At 42.5% G+C, this 18,856-nt stretch overlaps 1 long non-coding RNA gene across 1 annotated transcript in view; it reads right to left on the reverse strand.

Annotated features, from left to right (window-relative positions):
* Positions 1-13,573: 13,573 nt before the first annotated feature.
* LOC144992122 (uncharacterized) overlaps positions 13,574-18,856 on the reverse strand; it is an 88,434-nt gene continuing 83,151 nt past the window's right edge. The window contains exons 2-3 of the long non-coding RNA XR_013655919.1: positions 14,461-14,585; positions 13,574-13,964 (exon numbers count right to left, since the gene is read on the reverse strand). This is a non-coding gene — a long non-coding RNA (uncharacterized LOC144992122). The remainder of the gene's footprint in view (positions 13,965-14,460; positions 14,586-18,856) is intronic.

Genomic DNA, 18,856 nt, shown 5'->3' on the forward strand with positions numbered 1-18,856 from the left:
GGTGGAACCTGCTCTTTCCCACAAATCCAACCACAATTCTCGAGGTTCAAAACTGGCGAGATAAGTATACCCGTCTAACCCCTCCCCCCCACCTCATCACCACCACCATCATCCCCAGGTGTGGTTTGTGAAATGAACACCCTTCACATTGACATGAAAGTGTGATTCCATGAGGTCCACCTTGAAGCTGATATCATTTAATGAAATCCTTCATGCATGACGATGCTTCCTCTCATGCTGCAAGGAATACTTCTGCATCGTTGGCTGCTATGGGTAGAAAAGCTGATAACCTGATGGTGTGGCCTCCATCCTCCCCTGACCTCAACCGTATTGAGGACCTTGGGAGCAACCTCAAGCAAAGGATCTCTGAGGGTGGGAGACAGTTCACATCCAAACAGCAGCTCAGGAAAACGTGCACAATTTCCTCTGAACTGTCTTCATGAAGGAATTGTTCCTTTTCACCGCTGCTGAGGGAAAAACATTTCCACCGAGCTGCATTTATTGCTGTAACGTTTTGATTTAAGGTTTAATTTCATCTCATTTCTCTCTGCATGAAGGTGCAGAAACATTAATTTGGTTTTCTTGCCAGATTCTCCCCTTCATAAATCAGGGAAGTGGGATCTAAAGCCTGAAGGTTAACATTGAAATTTAAACTTTCATTTGCCAGCAGAGATTTAAAAGTTTTAAACCAGAATGAGCAGAAAAAAGCACTTGTATCTTTCGTCAGGCAGTTTCACAGCCTTGTCTTCCTTCCCACCCTCGTCTGCTTCTTCTTCCTCCTCCTCCTGCAGCTCCACTGATCTCCCTTTAGTCTTTTTCCTTCATCCACAGAGAATCATTAGAGCTCAGATATGATGGCTGAGATACATCAGAGGCAATCTGTACCTCTACTTGGTGACACTACGTTTCTTTCAAGTCTTCCTTAGCTTTTTGAAATCTCATTAACCCTTGACATTTACATTTTCTCTTCATCCTGGAATACCAAACAGCTATGGCTCTCCTGGTTTCTCTGTCACCTTCTGTAGGTGGGAGTGTGGGTCGTAGAAGCTGGCAAAAACTTGTTATTTTGACATGAATAACTGCAATCATTTTCACTCAGCATTCATGTAGATGTTTTTCTCATTTTAGAGGTTCATTGAACCATAAAATATTCATCTGTAGCGAGTTCAATGCTTACATGTTACACGTATCTCATTAAATGTTGGAATACAGAGTCTTATCACTTCTGACCATGTCATAAAAACTGTTTAATCCTGTTTTTCTTTAAAAAAGTATTAATATAACAGCACATCACGTGACAATTAAGTTATTATATATTTATGGTCATAAATTCTCCATAAGGAGTTTTTCTATCCATCTATCCATTTTCTAATCCCCCCTCTCTTGTATAGGCTCACGGGTTGCTGGAGCCCATCCTACCTCCTTTTGGGTGAAGGTGGGGTTTACCCTGCATTGTTCTTCAGGGCCACACAGAGACACACAAGTACATTTCCACCTATGAAGCCTGCTTTTGGACTGTGGGAGGAAGCCAGATAAAACCCACACAAGCACTAGCAGATTGTGCAAACTCCACACAGAAAGGATTTGAACCAAGAAATGCTCATTGTAATATGACAGTCTTAACTTATGCTGCATTTTTCATTACTGTATCTGTCCCTCTATCTATCCATTATTCTTTCCAGTCATTTCATATATCTAAACGGTGTATTAATTGATTGCCCAATTACACTTCTATGAATAATTTATAATCCGTCCTTTTACTGAACGCTGCAACTACAGTCTGGCAGAAGTAAAGTGGTTTGTCAAAAATGAAATACGGTGCCTTGCAAAAGTTATCGGCCCCCTTGAACTTTTCAACCTTTGGCACATTTCAGGCTGCAAATATAAAATATAAAACTGTAATTTGTTTTATAACAAGTGGGACACAATCATAAAGTGGAATGAAATTTATTGGATATTTCAAACTTGTTTAACAATAAAAAAACTGGAATGTTGGGCGTGCAAATTATTCAGCCCCTTTCCCGTCAGTCCAGCAAACTCTCTCCAGATGTTCAGTGAGGATCTCTGACTGATATTGACCTAAATGACTAATGATGATAAATAGAATCCGCCTGTATGTAATCAAGTCTCTGTATAAATGCACCTGCTCTGTGATAGTCTCAGAGTTCCGTTTAATGCGCATAGATCATCATAAAGAAGAAGGAACACACCAGGCAGGTCTGAGATACTGTTGTGGAGAAGTTTCAAGCTGGACTTTGATACAAAAAAATTACCCAGGCTTTAAACATCCCATGGGATGTAAAGCTCCTGGCAAGGAACACTGTGCAAGTGAAAACATTAAAATGGAAGGGGAATCAGACCACAGCAAATCTACAAAGACCCGGCCGTCCGTCTAAACTATCAGCTCAAACAAGGAGAACACTGATCAAGAGATGCAGCCAAGAGGCCCATGATCACTGGATGAACTGCAGATATCTACAGCTGAGGTGGAAGAGTCTGTCCATAGGACAACAGTCGTATTCTGCACAATTCTGGCCTTTATGGAAGAGTGGCAAGAAGAAAGCCATTTCTTAAAAGATATATATAAAAAGTGTCGTTTAAAGTTTGCCACAAGCCACCTGGGAGACACGCCAAACGGGTAGAAGAAAATGCTCTGGTCAGATGAAACTAAAATCGAACATTTTGACAACAATTTAAAACATTATGTTTGGCGTAAAAGCAACACAGCTCATCACCCTGAACACACTATCCCCACTGTCAAACAGGGTGGTGGCAGCATCATGGTTTGAGCCTGCTTTTCTTCAGCAGGGACAGGGAGGATGGTTAGAATTGATGGGACGATGGATGGAGCCAAAGATGGGACCATTCTGGAAGAAAACTTGATGGATTCTACAAAAGACCTTAGACTGAGACGTAGATATGTCTTCCAACAAGACAATGATCCAAAACATAAAGTAAAATCTACAATGAAATGGTTCACAAATAAACATATCCAGGTGTTAGAATGGCCAAGTCAAAGTCCAGACCTGAATCCAATCGAATCTGTGGAAAGAACTGAAAACTGCCATTAACCACGCTCTCTTGACGAAGATCTCCCAGGTGGACACGCGTGGATGCAAAACCTGGAAGCGGATCAACAGGCAAGGTAAGTACAAGCCAGAACGTGAACTTAACCAGAACGACATGAAGGTCAAACAAGCACGGAGGTAGGTAATGAACTGGCGATGAATGCTGGGCTGGATCTCCTTATGAAGGCGGTGAGGTGATGAGCTGAGTGTCCACAGCTGGTTCCAATCTTCGGGTGCAATGAGAGAGGGGAGGGGGAGCAGAACTGCCAGAGGCACCCATGAGAACAGTAATAAATATCAAAGGTAACTTGCTAGTTAATTTATGAAAATAAAGTCATCTTACCAACCCTATAGACCTATGATGATATCAAATTTTGTGTGCCTTTATTTGTGGACAGTTTTGGTAAACAAAAAAAATGTAGTAAAAGGGACTGAGCCACAGCAGGTTTTAGATAAATGAAAGCAAAAAAACTTTTGAAAACATAAATTCAAAGGGACACTATCTTCTGTTATCCCCGGAACTCAAAATAATTATGCGAGTCCTTGTTTTTCCCCCTACACATAAGCAGAAAGCATTTGTTTGGAGCTGCAGTTTTACATGTTTCACTGCGTGTGAGTGGAAGTTGTTTTACATGTGCTTTTATGAAACACCTATAACAGGAGGAGTAACCAGCCAATCAAAACCTCTGCTCCGCTGGATGCCTGAGCAAGTGAGGGTGCAGTATTACCAGATGGCTGATCTTTGAAGGTATGCAAACACCTCTTTGATTGATATGGCGGCTGTGGAGCAGTGGAAGGCCGGTCGACCCATAATCATAATATTGCAGGTTCGATTCCCGGCTTGCACGCCCATGTGTCAAAGTGTCCTTGGGCAAGACACTGAACCCCACCTTGCCTCTGGTGGTAGGTTGGCTGTCACCAGTGTGTGAATGTGTGTATGCATGGGTGAATGGGACTGTGACTGTAAAGCGCTGTGGGCCTTCGAGTAAGGTAGAAAAGTGCTTTATAAGTATACGCCATTTACCATACGCCATTAAGTGGATCTGTAAACCTGGATAGTGGTAAAGAAGAGATTCACTTCAATTCAATTTTATTTATATAGTCCAATATCTACAACAATAGTCATCTCAATGGGCTTCACACTGGTAATTGTGTTATAAACAGATGGCAGATCCTCTGATCCCTATGTCCTGCTCTAATCGTTGGAGTAAAATACTGTGATCGATAGTGTCAAAGGCTGCACTGAGATCTAACAGGACCAGAACAGAGAGTACTCCCTTTTCTGACACCAATAATAATTCATTAGAGACTCTAATTAGTGCAGTTGCAATGCTGTGGTGAGGTCTAAACCCTGACTGAAAATCTTCAAAGTGGCTATTGTCCTGTAAGTGGCGGTAAAGCTGCTTAACTACAACTCTTTTTAGGATTTTTGAAATACAGGGAAGGTTTGATATTGGTCTATAGTTGGCCAGGTTGCTAGGATCTAAATTGGGCTTTTTTCAGAAGAGGTTTAACAACTGCATATTTAAAAGATTGTGGCACATAACCTGTTTCCAGAGAGGTATTTATTATGGTAAGTATGGATTCATTAATTAGGGGGAAGGTGTCATGGTTTGGATTTCTTTGTATTGGTTTTTCCTTTCTACCTTGTTCTGTCATGTTTGAGTTCTGTTTCCTGTTTTATTTTGAAAGGTTTCCTGTTTTGTCATGCTTTTGAGTTTTCTTTCCTTAGTCCCAATCTGTCCTGATCTTGTCCACCTGTGTCTTGTCAGTGCTGTTTGCATTTAAGTCTTGTCTCATCCTTCCTCTTGTACTGGTCCATTAACGTCTCTTCCCTGGCTGTCATGTCCATGTCTGTCTTCTGCCATGTTTTCAAGTTTTGCCCACAGTGAGTTTGTTTTGTTACCCTGCTCTGCAGCGCCTTTTGTTAAATAAACCCCTTGCCCTGGAACCGTGTGCCTCCGTCTCTGCATTTTGGGTCCTTCACGCTCACCAGCCCCCCCAACCTGACAAAAGGTTTCTTTAAAAAGCTTAGTGGGAATTGGGTCTAAGAGACAAGTTGAGGTTTTGGTGGATAAAATAATTGATGTTATTTCCGCTTGATCCACAGCAGTGAAGCAGTCTAATGTTACACTTCTACTGCTCAGCTCAGCAAGCTTTCACTTCTACCGCTTCAGGCTGCTCTGGGCTGATAGTAGGAATAACTTGATTCAACATATGTCTAATATTTGAGATTTTTCTATCAAAAAATGTAAGAAAATGAACAGAGCTGAGAGTAACAGGAAAATGTGGTTCTACTGATCTCTGACTGCAGGTTAATCTGGCAATTGTTCAAAAAAGAAATCTTGGATTATTTTCAGTCTCTTCTATTAAGGTTGAACAGTACTGGGTTCTAGCTCTACATTGAGCTTTTTTTAAAATGTTATTTAAGAGGCTATGTTTCCAGGTATTGCTCTGGACCAGACCGACGTTGTTTTCTTTTTAACTCACGGGTTTCTTGTTTAAGAGAATGTGTTTCAGCATTAAATCACGGTGCAACTCGGTTTTGTCTAACAAACTTAGGTTTCAGGGGGCAACAACATCGAGTGTACGCCTGAGCGCTTGGAAGGCATCATTAACAAACTGGTCATTTATACTAGAAATGAAGCTATGGGAGCTGGTCTCAGAGTAGGTCAGAAAAATCTGCTGATGTGAGGGCTCAGTTCTTGAACTTTCTTTTTTCATTTTTCTTTCTGCTTTGAGTTGTCATTCCTCTCTCTTTCTGACTATCTCTCAGCCTATTTCACCCTCCCTTCATCCCTCCCTTCTCTCTGTCAGCTAATCAATGAGCATGCAGCCTCAGGGGAAGAGACTTCGGCTGCATGGATTTCCAATCAGACTGTCAACCCAGTGAGGGATGGCAGCATCAGAGTGTGCCGGGGAGTACAAAATGTACTATGTGTGCATACATCTACTGTGAACTCACACTTCAGCGGTTTCAGTGTCAGAGTAGCTAATTGTGTAACCTAGTTGTAATTTTTTTCATGATAAACACGTGCATTAATGCCAAACTCAAGTCTGGAATTGGCTGATGTTTATTTAAACTGGGCATCTGCTCTTTTTATTGAAGTCTACAGCTAAAGCCTGAAAATGACTTTATTAAAGTGTCAGGAAACTCGACCTGGGACGATGGCAGGTGAGGCAGTGCCACCTGCATGAATTTTGCGCATTTTCAATGTATGAAATGTCGGCCTTTAGTGATTCATGCGTGATTAACGTAATTATGCGTGTTTCTTGTGTTCGGCATTAATCGATGTGCGCAGATGTCCCTTGAGGATTTCAGCCGATGAGTCTTCACGTGAATTCAGTATAGAGTTGTTCAATATTTTTGGTCAGTTAAAAATCATGCAGTTTTTTTACATATTTTACCATTTATATATACAGTTATTATCTAAATCTTATGCAATTGTAAGCGATTTTAGCAAGAACCACACGCAAATTTGTGTCTTTCCAGGACCGTTCCATGTATGTCAAACAGACTTTTCACGCATGTACCACTGATTTATAACTTTTATATCACATATACGGCACACATATCACAGTAAAATTACCTAATAGATGCACAAATCACAAATAAATTGCATATAAGCAGTGGATTAGTGACGCATCATTCACGTTCTAAGTTTATTTACCTGGTCTTCGGGTGGTGTTTTTGTATTTCTGGGGTTTTAATATAATTCATTCGTGATACGTTTAGGAAAATTTCATGTAAAGATCAGAACTTTTCTCATTTTTTACACGTTTAGTCACGTATAACCAATTTTCATCCGATCAGTAGACGTAAAATGTACGTAGTGGCTGTGTGACTCCGCCTTAACTCAGCGTGCTAATAATGTAATGCTTTTTTTTTAATGTAGGATGCAGGTATTTTTATTACCTGTTGATTACATGGCTCCTCATCTACTAATCTCCTTGGTCCTCAAATCTCCTTGGTCCTTGGATACCCTTCCATTGGCCTGCTCCTCGATGGCCTTAAGAAGGTGCGTCACTCCGGAAATGACGAAAGGTTATTTCTCTCTTACCATTGGTGCATATAAAATTTTGTTGTTAAGATTACGTGCAGGATCCATATTTCACTGTCGATTCTCTGTTGGAATCTGTGCTTCTGATGGCTTTCTATGATGCGATGAATACAAAAATAAAACCTTCTCCTTAAACTCACTACTTGATTTCACTTCCTCAGATTTGGTCTTTAAAAGCACCTTTATTCCCTTTATCTCAAGCATTCTAAAACTGATCAGTTATGCTAAGTCATTCATTGACTAATACTGCTTTTGTCTTTATCTATGCATCGCTTCCTGAGCCTGTGACCCCCTACTCCCCGGTCAGCACTTCCGTTTCTGGCGGATGACGTAAAACCCTTGACAAAGTTGGCTGGCTTCCCACTTCCACAGTCTCTGTTTGTCCTGCAGCTCCCCTGCAGATCGCGCCCCTGCACTCCTTAAACTGGTGACGCAATGACAACTGCACTCCACGTACCTATTTCTGCACTGAAAGTGATGGGGCGGTGGACCTCCTCCACGTTCCAAAGAGACTTCAGACTTAAATCAACTAATATGTTAGCAGCAGAATGGAATACAAGTTCTTGGATTATGGATGTTTGAATACTATATTTGCCAGGTGGAAGCCTCAAATTTAGGATGTTCTGAAGCTCGTATTATAGCATGCCGATGGAGCTCGAATTGGATGTTACTTAAGTTTGTTTTGTTAGGATGCCAGATGGAAGCATTGAAATTATGGCCGTTAAGCTCGTTCGTAGTACTTCAGAACGAAGCTTCAAATTTATGGATGTTACTTACGCTTGTCTCATAGTATGCCAGTGGAAGCGTCAGATTTGGACGTTTAGCTTCATGTCGTCTTACAGGTTGGTTCATGGCGGTTTCAATTTATAGTTCCCTACAACGTCTTTGGGGACATTGGCTCCACGTTCAATTTGCCTGGCTCTTTTTCTGTTCTATCTAGGTAGTATATTCCCTTCGTGGCACTGTACTTGAACAGGAGCGGCCCTATGGTCAATGGTGCCGGGTCACACGTAGCAGTTCCACTAGATAGTGTGTTCCCTTCTTGGTGCTGTACTCGAACGGGAGCGGCCCAACGGTCAATGGTGCCTGGTCACACATAGCAGATCCACTAGATAGTGTGTTCCCTTCGTGGCGATGTACTCGAACGGGAGCGGCCCAACGGTCAATGGTGCAACTGCATGAGTTGTCTGACTGAAGTGAGTGTCCTTGGGAGCATTTCAGGCAGACAACTCGAGCAGAGCATTTAACTGGTAACTCCTCCCTAGGGCGGTTCAGTTCAATCAACTCACCTGTTCAGCATCCTATTTAATTCCAGGCGTGCGTGTCCATTCCTTCTGGGTCCATCCAATTTTACGTTCTTTATTTCACAATTTGTTATGTCAGATTTGGAAAACCAGCTATGGACATCCAAGCACTTTTTAAATATATTTTATTTGCTTTCAAATGGGAAATTTAGAAAACATTGAACAAGGAACCAGAGTCAGGAGGCTCCATGTGTAGAACTTTCTTGAGGACACATGGAGAGGCATGTGGCTGGCAGACATGGGTCAGAATGAATGCAGAATGAAAGTCGAAGATCAAGCAGAGGCAGATGGTCAAAAAATGCTCAGAATTGTGGGCCAGAGACACCAACAAGACTTCACACTAAGCAGATTTTTGCAGGGCAAACAGAGGTGCAGATCCTGGGTTGAAAGCCAGACCTAATGGCCAGGAGACAAGTTGGGGCATTCTCGGCGGTATCTGTTCTTGGGTGCCGTAGACGGCGTGCTGGAACTGAACGTCTGAACTGAATGCCTCCCATATTTCCTTACAACGGCCGAACCAGTCGTCTACAAACGGAAGCTCTGAAGGGCCGCCCGCTCAGAGGAAGAACGGAGGCTGGAAGCCCGAGACGCACTGGAATGACGAGAGACCAGTGGCTGCTTTTTTGAGGGAGTTCTGGCTGTACTTCGCCCAGACAGGAACCGACTCCAGTCCTCCTGCCGCTGATGACAGTAAGTCCTCAGGAATCAAATCACCCACTGGTTCATACGTTCCGCCTGGCCATTGGACTAACCTGATGTTGGGCTGATGGGGATGCCCAAGCCTTTGCACATTGCTCATCATACTCGGGACATGAACTGAGGACCCCAGTCTGCCACGATGTCCTCAGGAAGGCCACAGTACTGGAAGACTTGGTGAAGCAGGTGCTCTGCAGTCTCCTGAGCCGACGGCAGCTTAGGCAGAGGGAAAGTCTGACACAGCAACTGCAGGAGACCAGCGGGGCACTGACAAGGGACCGAGGTCCTCTAGCAGGTGTAACACTGGGTGACGTACTGTGCAACGTCTGCCTGCAGGGTTGCCAGATTGGCAGATAGAGTTTGTGTGGCGGTTACCTTACCTGCCGGCAGGTGTTTCATGGACCAGGTGGAGCACTTGCTGCCGATGGGACAGAGGGACAAATGTACGGTTGGCTGGGCAAAACAGAGGATGCAGATGTTGTTCATTGATCTGGGCAAGTTCGGTCATTATATCCCATTTTACTGGAGCCAGGATGAGCGTAGGTTAGACAATGGGTTTGGGATCAGACAGAGCATCAGGGGAGGTGTCCTGGATCAGACAGCGTATCTGCTTTGCCATTCTTGGAGCCAGGTGATCTGGAATTGGAAACGAGAAAAGGACAGGGGCCAGCATGCCTGGCAATGGTTGAGTTGCTTAGCAGTATGGATGTACTCCAGGTTACGGAGGACGGTCAAAACAATGAATAGTAGCGAAGCTGCATCCAACCAAAACCTCCACTCAACAAATGCCGCCTTCATGGCCAACAGCTCACGGTCACCCAAGTCATAGTTGCGCTCAGTGTTGGTGAGCTACCGAGAGTAGTAGGAACAGAGGTATGTTTTGGCTGGCTGACTGTAGCATTGGGATAGGACCCTCCCAATGCCGGTACTAGGAACATCTACCTCTGCAATGAACTAGGATGTGGGATCCGGATGGCGGAGTATGGGAACCTGGGAGAAGTGGGACTTGAAGGCCTGAGTGGCTGTGGGTCTCCAGTGTAACTGACACGGACCGCCCTTGAGTGAGGTAAGTGGTGCATCGCCCTGATAAACCACCGGTAGAAGTTGGCAAAGCTCAGAAAACGTCTAAAGGTTTTGCACAGACTTTGACTGCAGCCACTGGAGCACAGCCTCTACCTTCCCTTGTTCTATGGCCACCCCCTGAACACTGATGACTTAGCCCAAGAATGAGACTGGTGAAATTCACATTTCTCCTGCTTGCCGTACAACCAGTGGGTGTTAAGGCTGTGCAGGACATGATGGACGTGAGACACGTGCTCCTCCAAAGTGTCAGAGTAAACCAGGATGTTGTTTATTTTCACAATGACAAACTTGTTGAGCAGGTCCCAGAAGACATCATTAATGAAGGCCTGGAACACAGAAGGAGCATTGAAGAGGCCAAAGGGCATGACCAGGCACTTGTAGTGCCCCAAGGTTGTAGAGAATGTGGTTTTCCATTCTTTACCTGCACAGATCTGAATGGGGTTATATGCACTGCACAGGTCCAGCTTTGTGAAGAATTGCACAGTCCGTAGTTGCTCCAGAGCTGCAGGAACCAGGGGCAGAGGGTAACGATACTTTACTATGAACTCATTCAGGCTGTGAAAGTCCATGCATGGCCTAAAACCCCCATCTTTCTTCCTTCAGGAAGAAGAACCCAGCAGACACAGGAGAAGTGGACAGCTGGATGAACCCCTTGGCCAGCTCCCTCTTGATGTGCGCCTGCATTGCCTCAGTTTGTGATTGAGACAGAGGAAAGACCCTTCCCTGGGCAGGAGTGGCTCCCGGCAGGAGATAAATAGGGCAGTCATAGGATCCGTGCAGAGGTAGCTGGATGGCGTTCTGTTTGCTGAACACCTCTTGCAAGTCCCTGTACTAAGCAGGTACAACCCCTGCTTCTGGCATTGAAAAAGCTTCCTTAAGGTTTGTAAAGGCTACACGTGTCTGAAGAGAGTCTTCTGGGTTACACCTCCGACCTCCTTTGTTCCGAAGACACTGGTTAACACAGAAGGTGGAGGAGAACAATTGCTGCCGTAATGACCAGATGATGCTGTGGCCATGCCTCTCCAACCATGGAAGTCCCAATATGACAGGTCCGTGAGGAGAGTTGATGGCAAAAAACTGGATAACTTCGTGGTGGTCGAGACATGAGGTGAGCCAGATGTCTTGAGTGAGGTAATGAATCCTCCCTGTGTCCGGCGGCCGGCCGTCTAGAACAGAGAATGCAACTTGAGCATTGCAAGGGAGGAGAGGGACTGCACAAGTATGGTCAAAGAACAGATTGATGAAGTTACCAGTAGCATCCAAATCTAACATTGCCTGTGTCTTACATGGCTGTGGTTCACATAAAGGGTGACTGCGACCTCAAATATCAATGGCTCGTTGGAACGACGTGGCGGTTGGATGGGGCAGGCTGCTTGCCGGTGGCTCGGCTGTCCGCAGTAGAAACAACTTTTCACGGTGATATCTCCCACATTCCGCAGTGGACAGAAGAGTGGAACCCAGGTGCATCGGTTCGAGGTCTGCAGTTTGGGTGGGCTGGAGTGGTGTTGAATGTATTGAGGAGGAACTAGAAGGAGTGACATGTGGGTGCCGGGAACGCATCAGGTGATCCAGTCAAATGGCTGATTCAAGGAGTGATTCCATATCCAGGCCCCTGTCACAACATGCCAGCATCTCTTCAGAGAGTGAAAGGCGAGGGTGTTTGAAGTGCAGTCATTTTGTGTCGCCAGGGTTAGGAACCTCAGAGAATGTACTGAAACAGTGTCCTTTCACTGGGTTATTTCCAGCAAATGATCTCCCGGATCCTTGCTGTCAGCCGTGTGTTGGAAGACTTTTCGGAGCTGCCGGGTGAACGCGGTGTATGAATGGATTGGCCTATAACCAATCGAGTGCCTTGCCGGTGAGAAGTGAGCACAGGAGTGACACCTTGGTTTCCCCAGTAGGATAGAGACAGGTCTCATGCCGGAGACGCAGTTCACATTGCATGAGGAACACACAGCGGTGCTAGGACCTCCCACTAAATTTGTCAGGTAGCGATAAACAAGGACTGACTTGGTGCTTACAGTGTGTTTAAATGGTACTTATTATGGGACTTACTGGGTACTTACATGTTACTTACTGTATATTTATTTTGTACTAATTGGTTCATACCTATGTGGTACATACTGGCAGTGACGTGCAGTGCAGAAATGACAGGTGAGGCTGTGCCTCACCTGTCATTATGGGAAGAAAAGAGAAAAAATAAATTCAATTATTATTTTTAATCAGTAATTTGTGCTTTGCAGTCATTTTCCATTTAAATGTACCATTTTTGGGTGATTTTTCTTTTCAAAATCGCTGAATTTCCGCATTTGCCGTTCAGATAATAAGAAGTGACGTGCGATGAGGCACCAGCCCGCTGAGCCTCACCTTGGATTGGGCAATACCTATGCAGTCAGACGGTACTGCTGTCTCTCTGTATGTCGGTTCAATCACTTGTACTATATGAGCTGAGTTTACATAATTTAGCAGATGTATATGATGTACAGTGTTTGTTTTTATAAATAACTGTATGTGAGGGACGTGTTTCTTGTGCTGAGCGCTTAACGCCGGCGAAAAAGCCGCTGGGTGAGGCCAGACATTCTCGTGCCTCATGTTAGGGGGCGCCGGTGAGCCCTGAGATTATGACGCTAAAAAACAATAGAATAAGTGATAGCAAGCGGCAAGTCATTTTCTTTAGAAGGATCGGCGTATGGACTTTATTTACAAGTAAATTTAGACGATAATAACGTTTGTTTTTTTCTATGCTGCAGTTTGTATATGAAAAAAAAACACGTTGAAATGATATTTTAAACAAAACACGTTAACTGTTGTCAATCAAATGGTGAATAGGTTACTCAGTATGGTTCATGTGTTTGTAAATCTGACTGATGACGTCAGTGCCTCACCAGCCATTAACCTCACCAGCCATTAACCTCACCGCACGTCACTGCATACTGGGTATTTATAATATACTTACCGGGTATTTAGATATTGTGCAAAGGAGTCTTTTGTGGTACTTACCACATGTAAGAACAAGGTCAGTACAAATAAAGTACCTTGACCTTTAGGTCTGCACTCGTATGTTTCATGGTATTTACCATGAATTTACCACAGAAACTACCCCCTAAGTACAATGAAACTGAACTGTAAAAGAAAGTAAGCCCTATTTCCACTCAACTACATGGTACTTTCAGTAGTAAATGCTGGGTATGTTCACGTATTACCTTTCCGTACAGTGTAAAAACACTCTTGGTCTTCTGACCTTACAAAAGGAGAGAATGCTAAATTGTTGGTAAAGGTGAAGTAACTGCATTGTAAAAACATATTCTGGCCTGATTACTTCTTGTAACATAACAATTTAAAGAGAAACAAGACAGCAGTGAAAACAACAATCTTTAATATGATACACTTCTGCAGCATACAAAGTGTCATCACAATGACATTTGTTTTAAGTTCTCAACAAAATAGTAAAAAGGAGCATTCTAAAGAACAGATTTTTTTCATATTGTTTATCTTTGTTCCAGAGTTTTGTGTTGTTCCAGGAATGATTTGCTCTCCTTTGCATAACTCATGAGTTTGTCACCCACCGTGAAAACAGGAAATGGCCCCTGATCCCCCCTTTTCCAGCCAAAGTCATTTCTGCAATAGTTGCAATCAAATCTATTGTATTTTTGTCTCTATTACACTGGCGACATGTGAGGGTCGTGCTTTTTGTCCGTCGAAATTCCTTCGGTAGAGTTTGGTAACGGTGCAGGACTTCTTCATGGTTGTAACTGCAAGAAAAATCACAATACAAGCTCAAATGAACATAAAAAGCATAACGACTTTAATGAAATACAAAGTGGAAATAGGACTGACTTTCCTTTACAGTCCAGTTTCATTGTACTTAAGGGGTAATTTCTGTGGTAAATTCCTGGTAAATACCTTGAAACATACGAGTTCAGACCAAAAGGTCAAGATACTTTATTTTTACTTACCTTGTTCTTACATGTGGTAAGTACCACAAAAGACACCTTTGCACAACATGTAAATACCCAGTAAATATATTATAAATACCCAGTATGTACCACATAAGTATGAACCAAATAGTACCACATAAATACACAGTAAGTATCATGTAAGTACCGAGTAAGTCCCATAAAAGGTACCATGTAAATACCCTGTAAGTACCCAGTAGTTACACAATAAGTACCATGAAAATACCACTTAAGTACACTGTTAATACAGTACTGTAAAAGAAAGCATTACCCATTGAGTTGTTATCCTTACCATGACAAAGGTGGATAAAGGTGGAGAGGATTTCATGTAATCCATGGACACAAATCATTGGAAAAAAAAGGTTCAGCGTACTGTCTTGTGGGGTCCAGATGACGCCACTCCCAATGTTAAAGTGCCTAGGATAGCACAAGGGTTACAATTCAGAACAGAAAAAACACTTCCTTAAAGAATCTCTTTCAGCTCTAAAATTATATTTATCTTTCAAATAAATTATTACACAAAGTAATTAAATGTCTGGTATGGTGTGTTTCAGAGAAGCTTTGTCCTTTTAACAGCAAGCTCTTTTTTCCTGTATTTTCTTTCTGTCCCCTCCCCAGTTATTCACTGGGGACTGATGATACATCAGCAGGGGTTGACATAGCCCAGAAATTTGCACTGGCCCACAGGGCCAGTAGGTTTTGAAAGTTACTGGCCCTGCCTGAAAGTTACTGGCCCGACACTGCACACAGCTCCGCAGGTGCTTGCAACTTTAGGGGGGTCCGGGGGCATGCCCCCCCGGAAAATTTTAATATGGGGAAATTTGGTGCATTCTGGTGACATCTAGCGCTTATTTATACACTTTTCAATTACTGAAAATAGAGCATATCAAACTTAAATCTGCTCTAGTCTGTTTCAGATGTTTTGAAGAGAGCACTGCAGTGAAGTAAGTAGCACTAGTTAAGAAGTTTTCATGCTGCCCAGGGCTCCAGACTAACTTTTTTCACTAGGAGCACAGTGGCCCCCAACTGAAAATTTTAGGGGCACAACCAGAAAATTTAGGGGCGCATACCGTAAATCAACATGCTAACCAAATCTACTAATTTCCACTGTATTACTATTAATAAATACTTTAATAATAGATGCAAAAATTACAATGTGCTGTTTGAAATTCAGTGTCACATTTTATTCTGCACTTTTGAAAATGCAACAAGGTAAACTGACAAAAGTATCGCTGTCACGATACAACGATACAAGCGGCGTTGTATCGGAGATTTTATTTTTAGGCCATATCGCCCAGCCCTACTTTCGTTACTTAATTAAATTAAATAATTGAAAAATTAAATAAAATTAAATTACTGAGATCATTCAGCTAACTAGAAATACTTACTGCTTACAGTGTTGTAAAGAAAAACAAAATTAAGTAGTTTGACCTTATACTCCATTTGAGTCTGAGATTCAGGTATTTTGAGTTGCCTTTGATTCTTTGACATTCAGCTTAAAGCTTAGTGCATACAGTTTCATCTTCAATGCATTCATTAAATATCTTGCTGTCCATACTACTAATTCCACCCGTCACTCCATCTAACATATTCCTATCTATTCCTGCCATGTCTTCCACATCTCTGACATGCTTCAGTGTCTCTTCAGTGACGGTGTCGGATTTATGATCATCGTGGTGAAAAACCACCAGGGGGCGCGCTGATATGTGTGTCAGTTTAAATATATCTGCCTAAAATGTAATAATAACCCACTGGCTTGTTCCTTCGTTCTTGCTGTTTAACATTGTTTAGTATTGAATTGTTACATTCAATAAAGTTTGAAAAAAAAAATTGAGTGAGCGGGTGCCGCGTGGTGCTCGGCAGTGACAGCCGCGCGCGCAGGCGGGAGAGGAGGAGAAGAGTGATAAAAGGTTTCCCATAGAAACCCTTGAAGTCTGAACACAGGACTAGCAGAAAAAGTGAATTATAAAGACGAGGTAAATCTACACGTTTTCGCAAAATATACTTTATTGAAAAAGGTGAAAAATGTATTAACCGTTAGATATTTTAATGGCCCGAGCGGACAAGTAAAAAATAAAGTCTTGTGGTCCGTACTGCTTGAAAAACAGGACCGGGCCAGCGGACAAATGGCTATGTCGAGCCCTGCATCAGTGAGCTGACTTTGGCATCACAAATGGCTAATGGCAAGTTTTTCAGTGCTTTTTTTAATTGTTAAGGTGCTCTACTCTCTAATCAAACTTCATTCATACAGTACATACAGACATAAAGACACAGATGGGTGGGCAGAGTGGGAGCCAAGCCTTGTAGAAACTGTAAATAACAGCTAGTGACAGACAACATGGTATAGGGTTTTTGATTTAAGCAGCTAGGTAATCTTTGATTTATGCTCTAAATAAGAGTGACAGAGTCTCCTGGCTTCATGTCTGCAAGTAATAACTTGTTTAGAAAAAGATGGATATTCTTGCTTTTTAGACATTTTCAGCAGTTTTGGCAAGAATAAACAAGTCAAGTGATTTCACTTTATCAGTTCATGCCCTACATTTGAAAATGAGCTGAGAGTAGACAAAAAAAAATTAAGCCCCAGCCATCATTATTTTACCTAAACAATCATTTGAATCGATCTTTAACCCTGTTGTCACTTACCGACCCCTATAACCCAGTGCGCCCTGTTTTTGGAGAAAATATATCCATGCACAGGGAGAACATGCAAACTCCACACAGAAAGGACTCAGCTGGGACATAAACCAAGGCCCTGTCGCTGTGAGGTGAGAGTGTTAACCACTACTCCACCGTGCAACCATAATTGTTTTGTTAATCTCCTTTTTTTCACTCCCACTCTGCTACCAGCTGTTATATAAAGGTCCCTGTTGCTCTCTGAACTGGTGAGGATTGCAGACACTCTGGTTATAGAGCCACTGTCTGTTTGTAAGGGTCTGCAGGCATACATGCCTGTTAGTCCGCATCCAATGAACTGGTAACACCCCCACTACACACAAAAAAATATCAGACACTGACACAGTGTGAGCTTTATGTCCTGCACCCACTCCAGCTCTGTTACAGGGCTCCCTTCAACTGCAGTCACTTTTGTTAATGCTTAATGCTTGATCCTTGTACTGAGTTTCACATAAATGTATACAGATTTTTAAAAAAGCATTGAGCTCAAAAATCCATAAAATGATAAAATGTCTTTATCCTATCTCACTTTTGCATAAATAGTTGCCGTGACTGAATGAAATGTTTCACATGTGTTTGTCTGAATGCATAAGTATGGGTGTGGGAACATTAGGTGTATTATGTCCATGTTTACTTGTTTGTATGTGAACATTATTGGATCCAACGGGTATGTTTGCAACATTTGAGTGTGTGTGTGTGGACGGGCCCCACCCCTTTTAGATCTTTTATACAGTCAGGATCATAAATATTTGGAAAGAGACACATTCTTTCTAATTTAGTTTCTATACATCACCACAGTGAATTTTAAATAAAACAACTCGGATGCCATTGAACTGCAGACTTTCAGCTTTTATTCCATGGGTTGAACAAAAAGATTGCATAAAAATGTGAAAAACTAAAGCATTTTTTAAACACAATCCCTTCATTTCATAGGCCTGTTAGCAATTGGACAATTGACTTCCATGCTATTGCATGGGCAGATGTGGGCAATTCCCTTATTATGTCATTATGAGTGAAGAAGATAAAAGGCCTGGAGTTGATTAAAGGACTTGTGCTTGCATTTTGAAGATTTTGCTGTGAACAGACAACGTGCGGTCAAAGGAGCTCTCCATGCAGGTGAAAGGAGACATCATTAAGATGACAAAACAGGAAAAAACCATTCCAGAAATTGCTACAGTATTAGGAGTGGCAAAATCAACAGTGTGGTGCATCCTGAGAAAGAAAGAAAGAAAGAAAGAAAGAAAGAAAGAAAGAAAGAAAGAAAGAAAGAAAGAAAGAAAGAAAGAAAGAAAGAAAGAAAGAAAGAAAGAAAGAAAGAAAGAAAGAAAGAAAGAAAGAAAGAAAGAAAGAGTTGAGTTTCAAAACACCTTTAATGACCAATCATCATTAAACAAATGAAATATTCACATCAAAAAATTAAAGAAAAACACAAAAACAAAGAAACAAACTCAAAAATTTACCACTAAAGAGTCATCCTTGACGAAACACAAAACATTTTGTACAGCCCAAATATTTTCAAAAACATCAAGTGCATGTGTGAGCCTATAAAAACCAAATTCGACGTTCAACCTTGCCACCAAAAGTCTTTTAAAAAGAAACAGGACATCGTCAGACCCAACTCCCCGTATCCGATTTTTCCTCGTCAACCATACCGCCAACTTGGCTTCACCGGAAAGAAAATTTAACAAAACATGGACTCTCCGCTTTCTGGCCAAATATTTTGGCCCATAAATGAAACACACAGATGAAAACTGTTCTCCCAGCCCCTCAAAAAAAGAACGAAGAAAAGAAAAAAGTCCAGTCAGATGTTGACACTGCAAAAAAAGATGTTCCACAGTTTCTGCAACAGAACAGCACGGACACCCATCCCCCGCGCCAGGATTAAGGTGCACCAGATATCTGTTCGTGGCTATGATCCCGTGTACGACCCTCCACTGGAGGTCACCTACCCGTTTCTCAACAGGAGCTTTGTACAGGGATCTCCAACAGCCCCTCGGGGAAGACCCCGTGCCAAA

This window comes from Oryzias latipes, chromosome 5, assembly GCF_053564925.1.
Source record: "Oryzias latipes strain Hd-rR chromosome 5, Olatipes_Hd-rR_3.1".
NCBI lineage: Eukaryota > Metazoa > Chordata > Actinopteri > Beloniformes > Adrianichthyidae > Oryzias > Oryzias latipes.